This window comes from Pan paniscus, chromosome 1 (assembly GCF_029289425.2).
Source record: "Pan paniscus chromosome 1, NHGRI_mPanPan1-v2.0_pri, whole genome shotgun sequence".
Taxonomy (NCBI): domain Eukaryota; kingdom Metazoa; phylum Chordata; class Mammalia; order Primates; family Hominidae; genus Pan; species Pan paniscus.
The window spans coordinates 88,365,085-88,380,907 of record NC_073249.2 but is presented as its reverse complement, the minus strand read 5'-3'; the positions used below and the strand labels follow the sequence as shown (position 1 = coordinate 88,380,907).

Below are 15,823 nucleotides of genomic sequence, written 5' to 3'. Positions count from 1 at the left end.
ACGACTCATGTCCCCCAGCCCTGGCCTCCTTCAGCCTCTTCAGACTCACGCCAGCTCCGCCACCAGCTGGGATCCCTCCGACCTATGGCATAGGCAGCCCGCGAGGTGCCCTAACGCCCCGGGCATCTGCACAACCTCCGTTTGACTGGACAGCCTCACTCCCAGACCTGGCCAGCCAGCCCTGTGCACCCCCTGGACACCCTGGACTCCTTCTTCCAGCTCCCAGCACGCGACATGCTTCTCTCCTTTCCTTGGTGTCAGCCCCTTGCCCCGGGCTAGGGTGGACGCCAGCCACGGGAACGGACACCTTCGTCCATCGCTGTCACCCACTGACATCCACCCACATCACGCTGGCAAGCAAGCCAGCCTCCCGTGGGGATGGCAAACATCTCTATCCCCGATAGGGTCTGGTCCCTGCAGGTGATCCGACTGTGCCAAGATCCCACGAATGACACGGGACAGGTTTGTGCAGTTGGTTGGACGTCTACTTTGCCCCTACAGAGGGGTTTTGGCAAGAAGTCGACTGACTTCTGCCATTGACCTGGGGAATCAGCCAAACGATAAGATCAATACGGGTTGAATAGAGGGTTGGAGAACTGGGCTCATCTGTGCTAAGGAGGGGATGGGCAAAAAGTCCCACAGCGAATCTTGGCGCTGGGGATAGGTACCATCTCCACATGTTCCTTGACATTTGGAGAGACGCTAGAGAGCGTAGGTCAGGCAATGGGAAGCAAACTTCGGCTAGAAGTCTATCAGGAACCCCAACCCCGCACATGCGCTTTGGTCAGCCTGGCCGTTGGGTTTTCCCCACGAACTGCTGCATCTCCATGCTTCAATGCCCGTGGCCAGGTTGGTCTGACTAATGGGACCTCTCAAGATTCATTTTCACATCCAGAATAGGCGAGAATCTCAAACCTGTCGACGGTGAGCGGGAGCATGTGTACGCACATGCACGTGTATGTTGCGGGAAGTCAGGGACCCCGAACGGAGGGAGCGGCTGGAGCTGCGGCAGAGGCACGTAAATTGTGAAGATTTCATTTCAATACGGACATTCATCAGTTCCCAAATAATGCTTTTATAATTTCTTACGCCTGTCTTTACTTTAATCTCTTAATCCTGTTATCTTCGTAAGCTGAGGATGTACGTCACCTCAGGACCGCTGTGACAATTGTGTTAACTCTACAAATTGATGGTAAAACATGTGTGTTTGAACAGCATGAAATCAGTGCACCTTGAAAAAGAATAGAATAACAGCGAGTTTTAGGGAACAGGGGAAGACAACGGTAAGGTCTGACTGCCTGCGAGGTCGGGCAGAAAGAGCCATATTTTTCTTCTTGCAGAGAGCCTATGAAGGACGTGCAGGTAGGGAAGATGTGGCTAAGACAACCTAAGTGTCCATCGGCCGGGAAATGGATTAACAAAAATGTGGCATATAGACACCGTGGAATACTATTTGGCCACAGAAAAGAACGAAATCCTCTGGTCTGCAGCAACAGAGGCGGAGCTAAAGGTCACGATGGAACATCAAACGAGCCGGGCACAGAAAGACAGAGAGGGCGGGTTCTTACTCCAATCCTGGGAGCTCAAAATGTTCACCTTGTGGAGGTAGAGAGTAGAACGATAGACACCAGAGGCTGGAGAGGGTGTGTGGGTGACTGCGGTGAAGAGAGGTTGGTGAAATGGGTCCGAGCATGCGTTTGGATGGAGGGAATACGTTCCAATAACGTTCTACGGCGGAGCAGGGCGACTAGGGGTAACAACGATGTATTAGTGCTTGTTTCCGAAGAGCTCCTGGAAGACAGCACCTGAGATGCTCCCAACAGGTAGAGATGACAGATACCCACGGGATGGATGCCCTACATCCCCTCAGTTGACCATCGATCACTACGCGATGTACACGCGTTACCACGCGTCACAGGAATCCCATGGATATCACGTCCGCATGAAGAAAAACATAGTCATGCTGCCAGGGTGATCGTCGCAGCTCTGCCTCCCTAGCGCTATGGCCCGTGGTCTCGGCTCCTCAAGTTCCGCTGCCATTTCTACCAAAGCCGCTGACACCCGTGGAGCCCAATCACGGATCCCGCGCTCAGGGTCTGGCACGCCTTGGGAAAGCCAGTGCGCTTGCTGACATGAGTGGCTCTGGCGGGTGGCCCAACCATTAGGCGCAGATCCCCCGCAGCCGAGAGAGAAGTGGCCCGTCAGCCACTCGGCTTGGCTTGGCAGAAGCCGCTCCGCTCGAGAGTCCTGGCCCATTCCGCGGCCAGCCGAGAGTTCGAGGGTGGCGGCGGTGGTGGTGGTGGCGGGTCACCTGGCGGCCATGGGAGGAGAAAGCCTGACCTGGCCAGCGGGCTTTGCCGCTGAGAAAGAGTGGGAGCGAGGCGAGCACCTGACAAGGAAGGGCTGTGAAGCTGATGTTGCGAAGGTGGCGCCAGCGAGGCCAAAAGGAGGGATGGGTGAAGGTAGGCGGGGAGCGTTGGGGCGCACGTGGAAGCCGCGGGAGGTTGTGGCTGGGGCGCGGGAGAAGCGAGCGAGCCTGTTGGTCAAAAGGGGAGGTGTGAAGGGGCCTGGCAGTCGGCAGGCAGAGCCAAAGAAGGAAGGCTTCCCTGACCGGGAATCGAACCCGGGCCGCGGCGGTGAGAGCGCCGAATCCTAACCACTAGACCACCAGGGAGAGACGGCTTCGGGGCCCGGCTTGCGCCTCCTGGCCCCAGCGCCTCTGGCCCCAGCGCCTCTGGCCCCAGCACTGGGCGCTACCTTGGCGCCTGTCCCCTGCTTCCGTTTAAAACAAACACCCGCAACCAGCCCCCGCGACGCCGGCGGCAACCGGCCTGCCCTCACGAGCAGCTCTGGCCCTGTTCGCAGCACACCCTCCAAACACCGCGCGCCTCCTTCCCGGGCGCACAGGCACGCAGCCACAGGCCAAGCTGCGACGCGAGCTCCGCGACGGGGACCTCCGCAAAAGGTCCGCCCGCTGCGTTGGCCGGGAATCGAACCCGGGTCAACTGCTTGGAAGGCAGCTATGCTCACCACTATACCACCAACGCCGCACGGCGCGGGCAGCCCCGCCACGCCGGCCCGGGGCTCCCACCAGCGCGCCGCCGACGCCCGGGGCAGCCCGGCCCCGACGCCCGGTCCGTCCGCCCGCCCGCAGCTCCGCGCTGCCGCGGCCCCGCCAAAGGCCGCCCCGCGCCCCACCGGTGCAAGGCCAGCGCGGCTGCCCCGTTCCGCCCGCCTGCCTCTGGGGGCGCTCTCGCTCCCTCGCCGCCCCGGGCCGCCAGAGCCCTTCCCCACCAGGTGCCCGGCGGGGACACGGCCGGCGCCGACGGGGTCCCCACTCCTCCTCCTCCCACCGGGCGCCGGGCCCTGTGCCTCGCAGAAAGCCTCTTCCGGCACCCACTTTGGGCCGGCAGCTCTCTGGGCGCCGTGGGGGCCAGAGGAGGCCGCCCGGCTGCGGCGACCAAGCCGCGGGCGAGAAGAAAAGGTAGGAGGCCAAGGGGACCCAGGAGGCCCAGGGGGCCCAGAGGGCCCAGGGGGCCAAGGGGCCAGGCAGGACAGGCCCGAGATGGCGCCCTGCGACTAGCTGGAGGGCGGAGGAAGGAGAAGGAGGGCCCTCAGGCTGGGTCCGAGGCGGCGGCCCAAAAAGCACGGCTGCCTCCCCGTCGGGGAATCGAACCCCGGTCTCCCGCGTGACAGGCGGGGATACTCACCACTATACTAACGAGGACGACGGCGACGGTCGCCGGGACGCCAGACCCCACTCCGACCGCGGACGCCTAGCCCTGCCTTGATCCCCTCCCCCGACGGCAGGGGCCGGGCGCGTGCTCGCCTTCCACCCGCCACCCGCCACCCGCCAACCGCCACACGCCACCCGTCACCTGCCACCCGCCCCCCGCCACCGTTGGCACGACCTACCCCGACACCCAACAAAGCACCCTGCGATCCCGCTGGGACCCGGAGCCGGAGCCGGACCCCGACAGGTACCGGAGCGGCGTGGAACCTCCCCGTGCGCCCTGCCTGCTGTCTCCAAGGCGGGGATCGCGCCGGGGCAGGAAGAGGCCGGGCGAAACAGTCGGGCCGCTGCTCCTAGGACGCGGTGGGCGCACGCCCTGCGGGGTTCGGCGAGCGGAGGCGCGGGGGCTGGGGCGTGCGGCGGCGGCGGCCGGCCCGACGCGGACCCCTTGGGTCCGGGGTGGGGACGCGGGGGCGTCCACGCCAACGCCAGCCGGCTCCGTTCACTTGGCGCCCGCTCCGCCCGCGCGGTCCGTCGGTTGCGCACCGAGCCCAGACAGGCGCCGGCCAAGGGCGCAGGCGTTCGCGCCGGGTCCCAGCCATGCCAGCGGCGACGCGCCCCGGCGCGCCGTCAGGATGGCCGAGCGGTCTAAGGCGCTGCGTTCAGGTCGCAGTCTCCCCTGGAGGCGTGGGTTCGAATCCCACTCCTGACAAGCCGACCTTTTGGCCCGCCCGCCGGAGGGCAACGCCCATGGCAACCCTGGAGCACCTTTGGCCGCTTCCTGCCTTGAGCCCTTGCCCGCTCTGCAGACTCCAGCCCCCTTGAAGCAAGCCTCCAAAACGCCGCCGCTTCTCAGGCACGTCCGTTCTTCCTGCCCACCCGCCGGCTGTCGCAGAAACAGCCCAGGACCATGCGCCAGCGCCCGCGACCCTCTACCAATTGCCCTTCGGACAGACGCCCTCCCCACCACCTCACACGCCCTCTTCCCTGGCCCCACACACAGCGAGCGACCGCGACCACCTTCCACGCTCTTCCCTGCCTATCTCCTCCGCCCGCCTTCTCCTCACTCGCCCAAACAGACACAGCCCAGATTCTTCCCCCTATTCCTCCTTTTCCCTCCTTCCTCCCACCGGCCTCCGCCCACCGCCCACCGCCCACCGCCTTGAATCGCCGCTGCGCTGCCCAGAGGCGTCCTGGCCTGCACAGCCCGCCCGGTTTCACCCTCCAACTTCTGACCGCTGAACAGCAGCGAGCGACTCGCTCGTGGAGCCGCACACACGTCTCCCACCAGAGAGGCACGCCATCCAACATCCTGTCCTTTCCTCCGACCCCTCGGACCCCGGCCGCGCATTCCATTCTCCCGACACCCTAGCCAGGTCGCCGATCCCACCTCGCTACCTGTGCTCCCTTCCCGCTAACACCTGCCTGCCGACCCACCTGCAGCCCGGACGCCTGCCGGCCAGAGGCAGCGGGAACCCTGCACACAGCCTGGCAGGCGAGTCCAAACCCGGAAAGACAGCCCACGAGGAATCACGAGCGGAAGCCCTAGATCCCCGTCACCCGCCCACAAACGCCTGGCCCCGCCGGGACCAGCTGTGCGCCACAGCGCATCCCCACGCGGGAAGCCGCGGCCTGGGCCGTCCCAGCCACACCCAGCGCGCCTTCTCCAGGGTCAGCCAGCTGCGGCTCTGCCGAAGCGCTCCTCCGCTCCTTTCTCGCGCTAAAGCCTCCCTACCAGCCCAGGGGGCCGGACCCCAAGTGCGAGCCGGTGGCGTGGGTCAGAGCGCAGGAGCGAGGCGCCCACGGACCTGGTCTGCGTTTCTGAGCCGCACGCCACGGCTGCGAGACCCGTTCCCCGTCGCCGCCCCCGCTCGCTGACACACCCCCCCCCACCCCCACCTGCAGGTGACACAACTGAGAAGGCCGGTCCGGCGTGGGGGGGGAGGGGAGGGGGAAAAACATCCCCCAAAAGAAACAAACAAACAATCAAACAAAAACAAAACACAAAAACTTTGGGTCTGTGCCGGGGATCCGCGCTCAGCAAGGCCCGCCACAGCAAACCTGCCCACACGGGCATTCGGGCGCGGGCCACGGCTGGTCCTTCCCCTGGAGACCCCGGCGGGCAGTCTCTCGACCCTGGGCGGCAGAGAAAGCGCAAGATGGGACCAGTCGGCCTCTCTCCCTCCGCTCTCCCTCCGCGCCCCGCCTCAGGTCCCTCGACGTGACGAGAGCCTCCCCTTCTGCTCGCCCCATCGGGCCAGCCTCTCGTGGACGCTCCAATAGGACGGAAGCCCACGGCAGGCTGTGACCAGTGAGCGGCGGCTGGTGGCGAGTTCCGCTGTGCCAGCTTCCGTTGGCGCTTGCCATCGGTGCATGGGTGGTTCAGTGGTAGAATTCTCGCCTGCCACGCGGGAGGCCCGGGTTCGATTCCCGGCCCATGCAGCACGCCCTCCCATTTTGGTGCTGCAGCAGCACCAAGGCGTAGCTGCGCTCGCCTCTGCCGCCTCCTTACACTCGGGGCGCGCGAGCGAGTCCGGCACCGGCTGCGCTCCCACGCGCGACGGCCCTCTGCCCTTTCTTCCGTGCCTCTCTCGACTGACTTAGGGATGAGCCTACCCCCCCGCACCCACACAGCTTGGTGACAACAACCCCTCCAAACACGAGAGCGCGCCAGACACCAGAACTTGGCAGCCTCCTGGTCCTGTTTCTCTTCATTGCCCTGCCACCGCCTCTGCCCGACGCATTTCACTTCACGGAACACCGCCAGGCACCACGGGCTTGCAGCCACTCGCCCCACCTCTTCTCTTCACAATTCATCGCCTCGACCTCTCTCTCTCTCTCTCTCTCTCTCTCTCTCTCTCTCTCTCTCTCTCTCCCCCCCTCGCTGGCTCCTCACATCCAGAAAATGATGCCATGGTTGCCCTTCCAGTAGGAAGGAAGTCGCGACTCCAGGGAGTAACTCATCACTTTCCCCTAGTTGGTCACACAGTCCTTAACGCGACCACACGAGTGTACGCGTGGCATGTGCACCGTCTATATTCACCGTGTTCCGGCTACTCCACACTCTCTCCCCTCATTCTGCCGGCACCACCACCGCCATGTGGCAACTCCCAACCTAACCCCAATCCACCACTTTAGTCGAGGAGGCTGCCTTGTTTCTCTCCCTCGGACCTCTTTTCATCTCAGCCCCAGACACCTGCCTGAGACGTGAATGTGCGTCCTGAAGACGGCTTATTTATGTCTCGGGTCCAGTTGCATTCGCTATCCTTTTGGGACGTGGGACGTGGCCTCCAGTCGCTCTGTCACGATGTCTCTCCCACCCTGGGCTGCTTGCCACCTCACCCCAGCCCCACTCCATACTCTGACCGCCCAGCCCAAGCAGCATCCCAGTCTCGCCGGCGCGGGTCCCCTTTGACCACACAGACTTCGTTCCTGCCCAGACCAACCGGCTGAAAATGTACTGTTCCCACCAGCCTTCAGGCTCAGCCCTCCCTCCCCCACCTTTGTCTCACCCCACCCGCCCTTTCACTCACACACACACACTGACACACACACACACACACTCACACACTCTCTCTCTCTCTCTCACTCTCTGTCTTTCTCTGTCTCTCTCTCTCTCTCTGTCTCTGTGTCTCTATCTCTCTGTCTCTCTCTCTGTCTCTGTCTCTATGTCTCTATCTCTCTGTCTCTCTCGCACAGCCAACTCTCCCTCTCGCCAGCCAACTCTCCCTCTCGCCGTCAATGCCCCTCTCTCAGACGACTCATGTCCCCCAGCCCTGGCCTCCTTCAGCCTCTTCAGACTCACGCCAGCTCCGCCACCAGCTGGGATCCCTCCGACCTATGGCATAGGCAGCCCGCGAGGTGCCCTAACGCCCCGGGCATCTGCACAACCTCCGTTTGACTGGACAGCCTCACTCCCAGACCTGGCCAGCCAGCCCTGTGCACCCCCTGGACACCCTGGACTCCTTCTTCCAGCTCCCAGCACGCGACATGCTTCTCTCCTTTCCTTGGTGTCAGCCCCTTGCCCCGGGCTAGGGTGGACGCCAGCCACGGGAACGGACACCTTCGTCCATCGCTGTCACCCACTGACATCCACCCACATCACGCTGGCAAGCAAGCCAGCCTCCCGTGGGGATGGCAAACATCTCTATCCCCGATAGGGTCTGGTCCCTGCAGGTGATCCGACTGTGCCAAGATCCCACGAATGACACGGGACAGGTTTGTGCAGTTGGTTGGACGTCTACTTTGCCCCTACAGAGGGGTTTTGGCAAGAAGTCGACTGACTTCTGCCATTGACCTGGGGAATCAGCCAAACGATAAGATCAATACGGGTTGAATAGAGGGTTGGAGAACTGGGCTCATCTGTGCTAAGGAGGGGATGGGCAAAAAGTCCCACAGCGAATCTTGGCGCTGGGGATAGGTACCATCTCCACATGTTCCTTGACATTTGGAGAGACGCTAGAGAGCGTAGGTCAGGCAATGGGAAGCAAACTTCGGCTAGAAGTCTATCAGGAACCCCAACCCCGCACATGCGCTTTGGTCAGCCTGGCCGTTGGGTTTTCCCCACGAACTGCTGCATCTCCACGCTTCAATGCCCGTGGCCAGGTTGGTCTGACTAATGGGACCTCTCAAGATTCATTTTCACATCCAGAATAGGCGAGAATCTCAAACCTGTCGACGGTGAGCGGGAGCATGTGTACGCACATGCACGTGTATGTTGCGGGAAGTCAGGGACCCCGAACGGAGGGAGCGGCTGGAGCTGCGGCAGAGGCAAGTAAATTGTGAAGATTTCATTTCAATACGGACATTCATCAGTTCCCAAATAATGCTTTTATAATTTCTTACGCCTGTCTTTACTTTAATCTCTTAATCCTGTTATCTTCGTAAGCTGAGGATGTACGTCACCTCAGGACCGCTGTGACAATTGTGTTAACTCTACAAATTGATGGTAAAACATGTGTGTTTGAACAGCATGAAATCAGTGCACCTTGAAAAAGAATAGAATAACAGCGAGTTTTAGGGAACAGGGGAAGACAACGGTAAGGTCTGACTGCCTGCGAGGTCGGGCAGAAAGAGCCATATTTTTCTTCTTGCAGAGAGCCTATGAAGGACGTGCAGGTAGGGAAGATGTGGCTAAGACAACCTAAGTGTCCATCGGCCGGGAAATGGATTAACAAAAATGTGGCATATAGACACCGTGGAATACTATTTGGCCACAGAAAAGAACGAAATCCTCTGGTCTGCAGCAACAGAGGCGGAGCTAAAGGTCACGATGGAACATCAAACGAGCCGGGCACAGAAAGACAGAGAGGGCGGGTTCTTACTCCAATCCTGGGAGCTCAAAATGTTCACCTTGTGGAGGTAGAGAGTAGAACGATAGACACCAGAGGCTGGAGAGGGTGTGTGGGTGACTGCGGTGAAGAGAGGTTGGTGAAATGGGTCCGAGCATGCGTTTGGATGGAGGGAATACGTTCCAATAACGTTCTACGGCGGAGCAGGGCGACTAGGGGTAACAACGATGTATTAGTGCTTGTTTCCGAAGAGCTCCTGGAAGACAGCACCTGAGATGCTCCCAACAGGTAGAGATGACAGATACCCACGGGATGGATGCCCTACATCCCCTCAGTTGACCATCGATCACTACGCGATGTACACGCGTTACCACGCGTCACAGGAATCCCATGGATATCACGTCCGCATGAAGAAAAACATAGTCATGCTGCCAGGGTGATCGTCGCAGCTCTGCCTCCCTAGCGCTATGGCCCGTGGTCTCGGCTCCTCAAGTTCCGCTGCCATTTCTACCAAAGCCGCTGACACCCGTGGAGCCCAATCACGGATCCCGCGCTCAGGGTCTGGCACGCCTTGGGAAAGCCAGTGCGCTTGCTGACATGAGTGGCTCTGGCGGGTGGCCCAACCATTAGGCGCAGATCCCCCGCAGCCGAGAGAGAAGTGGCCCGTCAGCCACTCGGCTTGGCTTGGCAGAAGCCGCTCCGCTCGAGAGTCCTGGCCCATTCCGCGGCCAGCCGAGAGTTCGAGGGTGGCGGCGGTGGTGGTGGTGGCGGGTCACCTGGCGGCCATGGGAGGAGAAAGCCTGACCTGGCCAGCGGGCTTTGCCGCTGAGAAAGAGTGGGAGCGAGGCGAGCACCTGACAAGGAAGGGCTGTGAAGCTGATGTTGCGAAGGTGGCGCCAGCGAGGCCAAAAGGAGGGATGGGTGAAGGTAGGCGGGGAGCGTTGGGGCGCACGTGGAAGTCGCGGGAGGTTGTGGCTGGGGCGCGGGAGAAGCGAGCGAGCCTGTTGGTCAAAAGGGGAGGTGTGAAGGGGCCTGGCAGTCGGCAGGCAGAGCCAAAGAAGGAAGGCTTCCCTGACCGGGAATCGAACCCGGGCCGCGGCGGTGAGAGCGCCGAATCCTAACCACTAGACCACCAGGGAGAGACGGCTTCGGGGCCCGGCTTGCGCCTCCTGGCCCCAGCGCCTCTGGCCCCAGCGCCTCTGGCCCCAGCACTGGGCGCTACCTTGGCGCCTGTCCCCTGCTTCCGTTTAAAACAAACACCCGCAACCAGCCCCCGCGACGCCGGCGGCAACCGGCCTGCCCTCACGAGCAGCTCTGGCCCTGTTCGCAGCACACCCTCCAAACACCGCGCGCCTCCTTCCCGGGCGCACAGGCACGCAGCCACAGGCCAAGCTGCGACGCGAGCTCCGCGACGGGGACCTCCGCAAAAGGTCCGCCCGCTGCGTTGGCCGGGAATCGAACCCGGGTCAACTGCTTGGAAGGCAGCTATGCTCACCACTATACCACCAACGTCGCACGGCGCGGGCAGCCCCGCCACGCCGGCCCGGGGCTCCCACCAGCGCGCCGCCGACGCCCGGGGCAGCCCGGCCCCGACGCCCGGTCCGTCCGCCCGCCCGCAGCTCCGCGCTGCCGCGGCCCCGCCAAAGGCCGCCCCGCGCCCCACCGGTGCAAGGCCAGCGCGGCTGCCCCGTTCCGCCCGCCTGCCTCTGGGGGCGCTCTCGCTCCCTCGCCGCCCCGGGCCGCCAGAGCCCTTCCCCACCAGGTGCCCGGCGGGGACACGGCCGGCGCCGACGGGGTCCCCACTCCTCCTCCTCCCACCGGGCGCCGGGCCCTGTGCCTCGCAGAAAGCCTCTTCCGGCACCCACTTTGGGCCGGCAGCTCTCTGGGCGCCGTGGGGGCCAGAGGAGGCCGCCCGGCTGCGGCGACCAAGCCGCGGGCGAGAAGAAAAGGTAGGAGGCCAAGGGGACCCAGGAGGCCCAGGGGGCCCAGAGGGCCCAGGGGGCCAAGGGGCCAGGCAGGCCAGGCCCGAGATGGCGCCCTGCGACTAGCTGGAGGGCGGAGGAAGGAGAAGGAGGGCCCTCAGGCTGGGTCCGAGGCGGCGGCCCAAAAAGCACGGCTGCCTCCCCGTCGGGGAATCGAACCCCGGTCTCCCGCGTGACAGGCGGGGATACTCACCACTATACTAACGAGGACGACGGCGACGGTCGCCGGGACGCCAGACCCCACTCCGACCGCGGACGCCTAGCCCTGCCTTGATCCCCTCCCCCGACGGCAGGGGCCGGGCGCGTGCTCGCCTTCCACCCGCCACCCGCCACCCGCCAACCGCCACACGCCACCCGTCACCTGCCACCCGCCCCCCGCCACCGTTGGCACGACCTACCCCGACACCCAACAAAGCACCCTGCGATCCCGCTGGGACCCGGAGCCGGAGCCGGACCCCGACAGGTACCGGAGCGGCGTGGAACCTCCCCGTGCGCCCTGCCTGCTGTCTCCAAGGCGGGGATCGCGCCGGGGCAGGAAGAGGCCGGGCGAAACAGTCGGGCCGCTGCTCCTAGGACGCGGTGGGCGCACGCCCTGCGGGGTTCGGCGAGCGGAGGCGCGGGGGCTGGGGCGTGCGGCGGCGGCGGCCGGCCCGACGCGGACCCCTTGGGTCCGGGGTGGGGACGCGGGGGCGTCCACGCCAACGCCAGCCGGCTCCGTTCACTTGGCGCCCGCTCCGCCCGCGCGGTCCGTCGGTTGCGCACCGAGCCCAGACAGGCGCCGGCCAAGGGCGCAGGCGTTCGCGCCGGGTCCCAGCCATGCCAGCGGCGACGCGCCCCGGCGCGCCGTCAGGATGGCCGAGCGGTCTAAGGCGCTGCGTTCAGGTCGCAGTCTCCCCTGGAGGCGTGGGTTCGAATCCCACTCCTGACAAGCCGACCTTTTGGCCCGCCCGCCGGAGGGCAACGCCCATGGCAACCCTGGAGCACCTTTGGCCGCTTCCTGCCTTGAGCCCTTGCCCGCTCTGCAGACTCCAGCCCCCTTGAAGCAAGCCTCCAAAACGCCGCCGCTTCTCAGGCACGTCCGTTCTTCCTGCCCACCCGCCGGCTGTCGCAGAAACAGCCCAGGACCATGCGCCAGCGCCCGCGACCCTCTACCAATTGCCCTTCGGACAGACGCCCTCCCCACCACCTCACACGCCCTCTTCCCTGGCCCCACACACAGCGAGCGACCGCGACCACCTTCCACGCTCTTCCCTGCCTATCTCCTCCGCCCGCCTTCTCCTCACTCGCCCAAACAGACACAGCCCAGATTCTTCCCCCTATTCCTCCTTTTCCCTCCTTCCTCCCACCGGCCTCCGCCCACCGCCCACCGCCCACCGCCTTGAATCGCCGCTGCGCTGCCCAGAGGCGTCCTGGCCTGCACAGCCCGCCCGGTTTCACCCTCCAACTTCTGACCGCTGAACAGCAGCGAGCGACTCGCTCGTGGAGCCGCACACACGTCTCCCACCAGAGAGGCACGCCATCCAACATCCTGTCCTTTCCTCCGACCCCTCGGACCCCGGCCGCGCATTCCATTCTCCCGACACCCTAGCCAGGTCGCCGATCCCACCTCGCTACCTGTGCTCCCTTCCCGCTAACACCTGCCTGCCGACCCACCTGCAGCCCGGACGCCTGCCGGCCAGAGGCAGCGGGAACCCTGCACACAGCCTGGCAGGCGAGTCCAAACCCGGAAAGACAGCCCACGAGGAATCACGAGCGGAAGCCCTAGATCCCCGTCACCCGCCCACAAACGCCTGGCCCCGCCGGGACCAGCTGTGCGCCACAGCGCATCCCCACGCGGGAAGCCGCGGCCTGGGCCGTCCCAGCCACACCCAGCGCGCCTTCTCCAGGGTCAGCCAGCTGCGGCTCTGCCGAAGCGCTCCTCCGCTCCTTTCTCGCGCTAAAGCCTCCCTACCAGCCCAGGGGGCCGGACCCCAAGTGCGAGCCGGTGGCGTGGGTCAGAGCGCAGGAGCGAGGCGCCCACGGACCTGGTCTGCGTTTCTGAGCCGCACGCCACGGCTGCGAGACCCGTTCCCCGTCGCCGCCCCCGCTCGCTGACACACCCCCCCCCCCACCCCCACCTGCAGGTGACACAACTGAGAAGGCCGGTCCGGCGTGGGCGGGGAGGGGAGGGGGAAAAACATCCCCCAAAAGAAACAAACAAACAATCAAACAAAAACAAAACACAAAAACTTTGGGTCTGTGCCGGGGATCCGCGCTCAGCAAGGCCCGCCACAGCAAACCTGCCCACACGGGCATTCGGGCGCGGGCCACGGCTGGTCCTTCCCCTGGAGACCCCGGCGGGCAGTCTCTCGACCCTGGGCGGCAGAGAAAGCGCAAGATGGGACCAGTCGGCCTCTCTCCCTCCGCTCTCCCTCCGCGCCCCGCCTCAGGTCCCTCGACGTGACGAGAGCCTCCCCTTCTGCTCGCCCCATCGGGCCAGCCTCTCGTGGACGCTCCAATAGGACGGAAGCCCACGGCAGGCTGTGACCAGTGAGCGGCGGCTGGTGGCGAGTTCCGCTGTGCCAGCTTCCGTTGGCGCTTGCCATCGGTGCATGGGTGGTTCAGTGGTAGAATTCTCGCCTGCCACGCGGGAGGCCCGGGTTCGATTCCCGGCCCATGCAGCACGCCCTCCCATTTTGGTGCTGCAGCAGCACCAAGGCGTAGCTGCGCTCGCCTCTGCCGCCTCCTTACACTCGGGGCGCGCGAGCGAGTCCGGCACCGGCTGCGCTCCCACGCGCGACGGCCCTCTGCCCTTTCTTCCGTGCCTCTCTCGACTGACTTAGGGATGAGCCTACCCCCCCGCACCCACACAGCTTGGTGACAACAACCCCTCCAAACACGAGAGCGCGCCAGACACCAGAACTTGGCAGCCTCCTGGTCCTGTTTCTCTTCATTGCCCTGCCACCGCCTCTGCCCGACGCATTTCACTTCACGGAACACCGCCAGGCACCACGGGCTTGCAGCCACTCGCCCCACCTCTTCTCTTCACAATTCACCGCCTCGACCTCTCTCTCTCTCTCTCTCTCTCTCTCTCTCTCTCCCCCCCTCGCTGGCTCCTCACATCCAGAAAATGATGCCATGGTTGCCCTTCCAGTAGGAAGGAAGTCGCGACTCCAGGGAGTAACTCATCACTTTCCCCTAGTTGGTCACACAGTCCTTAACGCGACCACACGAGTGTACGCGTGGCATGTGCACCGTCTATATTCACCGTGTTCCGGCTACTCCACACTCTCTCCCCTCATTCTGCCGGCACCACCACCGCCATGTGGCAACTCCCAACCTAACCCCAATCCACCACTTTAGTCGAGGAGGCTGCCTTGTTTCTCTCCCTCGGACCTCTTTTCATCTCAGCCCCAGACACCTGCCTGAGATGTGAATGTGCGTCCTGAAGACGGCTTATTTATGTCTCGGGTCCAGTTGCATTCGCTACCCTTTTGGGACGTGGGACGTGGCCTCCAGTCGCTCTGTCACGATGTCTCTCCCACCCTGGGCTGCTTGCCACCTCACCCCAGCCCCACTCCATACTCTGACCGCCCAGCCCAAGCAGCATCCCAGTCTCGCCGGCGCGGGTCCCCTTTGACCACACAGACTTCGTTCCTGCCCAGACCAACCGGCTGAAAATGTACTGTTCCCACCAGCCTTCAGGCTCAGCCCTCCCTCCCCCACCTTTGTCTCACCCCACCCGCCCTTTCACTCACACACACACACTGACACACACACACACACACTCACACACACTCTCTCTCTCTCTCACTCTCTGTCTTTCTCTGTCTCTCTCTCTCTCTCTGTCTCTGTGTCTCTATCTCTCTGTCTCTCTCTCTGTCTCTGTCTCTATGTCTCTATCTCTCTGTCTCTCTCGCACAGCCAACTCTCCCTCTCGCCAGCCAACTCTCCCTCTCGCCGTCAATGCCCCTCTCTCAGACGACTCATGTCCCCCAGCCCTGGCCTCCTTCAGCCTCTTCAGACTCACGCCAGCTCCGCCACCAGCTGGGATCCCTCCGACCTATGGCATAGGCAGCCCGCGAGGTGCCCTAACGCCCCGGGCATCTGCACAACCTCCGTTTGACTGGACAGCCTCACTCCCAGACCTGGCCAGCCAGCCCTGTGCACCCCCTGGACACCCTGGACTCCTTCTTCCAGCTCCCAGCACGCGACATGCTTCTCTCCTTTCCTTGGTGTCAGCCCCTTGCCCCGGGCTAGGGTGGACGCCAGCCACGGGAACGGACACCTTCGTCCATCGCTGTCACCCACTGACATCCACCCACATCACGCTGGCAAGCAAGCCAGCCTCCCGTGGGGATGGCAAACATCTCTATCCCCGATAGGGTCTGGTCCCTGCAGGTGATCCGACTGTGCCAAGATCCCACGAATGACACGGGACAGGTTTGTGCAGTTGGTTGGACGTCTACTTTGCCCCTACAGAGGGGTTTTGGCAAGAAGTCGACTGACTTCTGCCATTGACCTGGGGAATCAGCCAAACGATAAGATCAATACGGGTTGAATAGAGGGTTGGAGAACTGGGCTCATCTGTGCTAAGGAGGGGATGGGCAAAAAGTCCCACAGCGAATCTTGGCGCTGGGGATAGGTACCATCTCCACATGTTCCTTGACATTTGGAGAGACGCTAGAGAGCGTAGGTCAGGCAATGGGAAGCAAACTTCGGCTAGAAGTCTATCAGGAACCCCAACCCCGCACATGCGCTTTGGTCAGCCTGGCCGTTGGGTTTTCCCCACGAACTGCTGCATCTCCACGCTTCAATGCCCGTGGCCAGGTTGGTCT

At 63.6% G+C, this 15,823-nt stretch overlaps 10 non-coding genes across 10 annotated transcripts; 4 read left to right on the top strand and 6 right to left on the bottom strand.

Moving 5' to 3' along the window:
• Nucleotides 1-2,602: 2,602 nt before the first annotated feature.
• Nucleotides 2,603-2,674, bottom strand: TRNAE-CUC (transfer RNA glutamic acid (anticodon CUC)). Its single transcript has one exon. It is a non-coding gene; the product is annotated as a tRNA-Glu (tRNA).
• Nucleotides 2,675-2,975: 301 nt separating this feature from the next.
• On the bottom strand, nt 2,976-3,047 carry TRNAG-UCC (transfer RNA glycine (anticodon UCC)). Its single transcript has one exon. It is a non-coding gene; the product is annotated as a tRNA-Gly (tRNA).
• A 608-nt stretch (nt 3,048-3,655) lies between these two features.
• TRNAD-GUC (transfer RNA aspartic acid (anticodon GUC)) lies at nt 3,656-3,727 on the bottom strand. The gene has a single exon. It is a non-coding gene; the product is annotated as a tRNA-Asp (tRNA).
• A 635-nt stretch (nt 3,728-4,362) lies between these two features.
• On the top strand, nt 4,363-4,445 carry TRNAL-CAG (transfer RNA leucine (anticodon CAG)). Its single transcript has one exon. It is a non-coding gene; the product is annotated as a tRNA-Leu (tRNA).
• Nucleotides 4,446-6,104: 1,659 nt separating this feature from the next.
• TRNAG-GCC (transfer RNA glycine (anticodon GCC)) lies at nt 6,105-6,175 on the top strand. Its single transcript has one exon. It is a non-coding gene; the product is annotated as a tRNA-Gly (tRNA).
• A 3,916-nt stretch (nt 6,176-10,091) lies between these two features.
• On the bottom strand, nt 10,092-10,163 carry TRNAE-CUC (transfer RNA glutamic acid (anticodon CUC)). The gene has a single exon. It is a non-coding gene; the product is annotated as a tRNA-Glu (tRNA).
• A 301-nt stretch (nt 10,164-10,464) lies between these two features.
• TRNAG-UCC (transfer RNA glycine (anticodon UCC)) lies at nt 10,465-10,536 on the bottom strand. The gene has a single exon. It is a non-coding gene; the product is annotated as a tRNA-Gly (tRNA).
• A 608-nt stretch (nt 10,537-11,144) lies between these two features.
• Nucleotides 11,145-11,216, bottom strand: TRNAD-GUC (transfer RNA aspartic acid (anticodon GUC)). Its single transcript has one exon. It is a non-coding gene; the product is annotated as a tRNA-Asp (tRNA).
• A 635-nt stretch (nt 11,217-11,851) lies between these two features.
• On the top strand, nt 11,852-11,934 carry TRNAL-CAG (transfer RNA leucine (anticodon CAG)). The gene has a single exon. It is a non-coding gene; the product is annotated as a tRNA-Leu (tRNA).
• Nucleotides 11,935-13,595: 1,661 nt separating this feature from the next.
• TRNAG-GCC (transfer RNA glycine (anticodon GCC)) lies at nt 13,596-13,666 on the top strand. Its single transcript has one exon. It is a non-coding gene; the product is annotated as a tRNA-Gly (tRNA).
• The last annotated feature ends 2,157 nt before the right edge of the window (nt 13,667-15,823 follow it).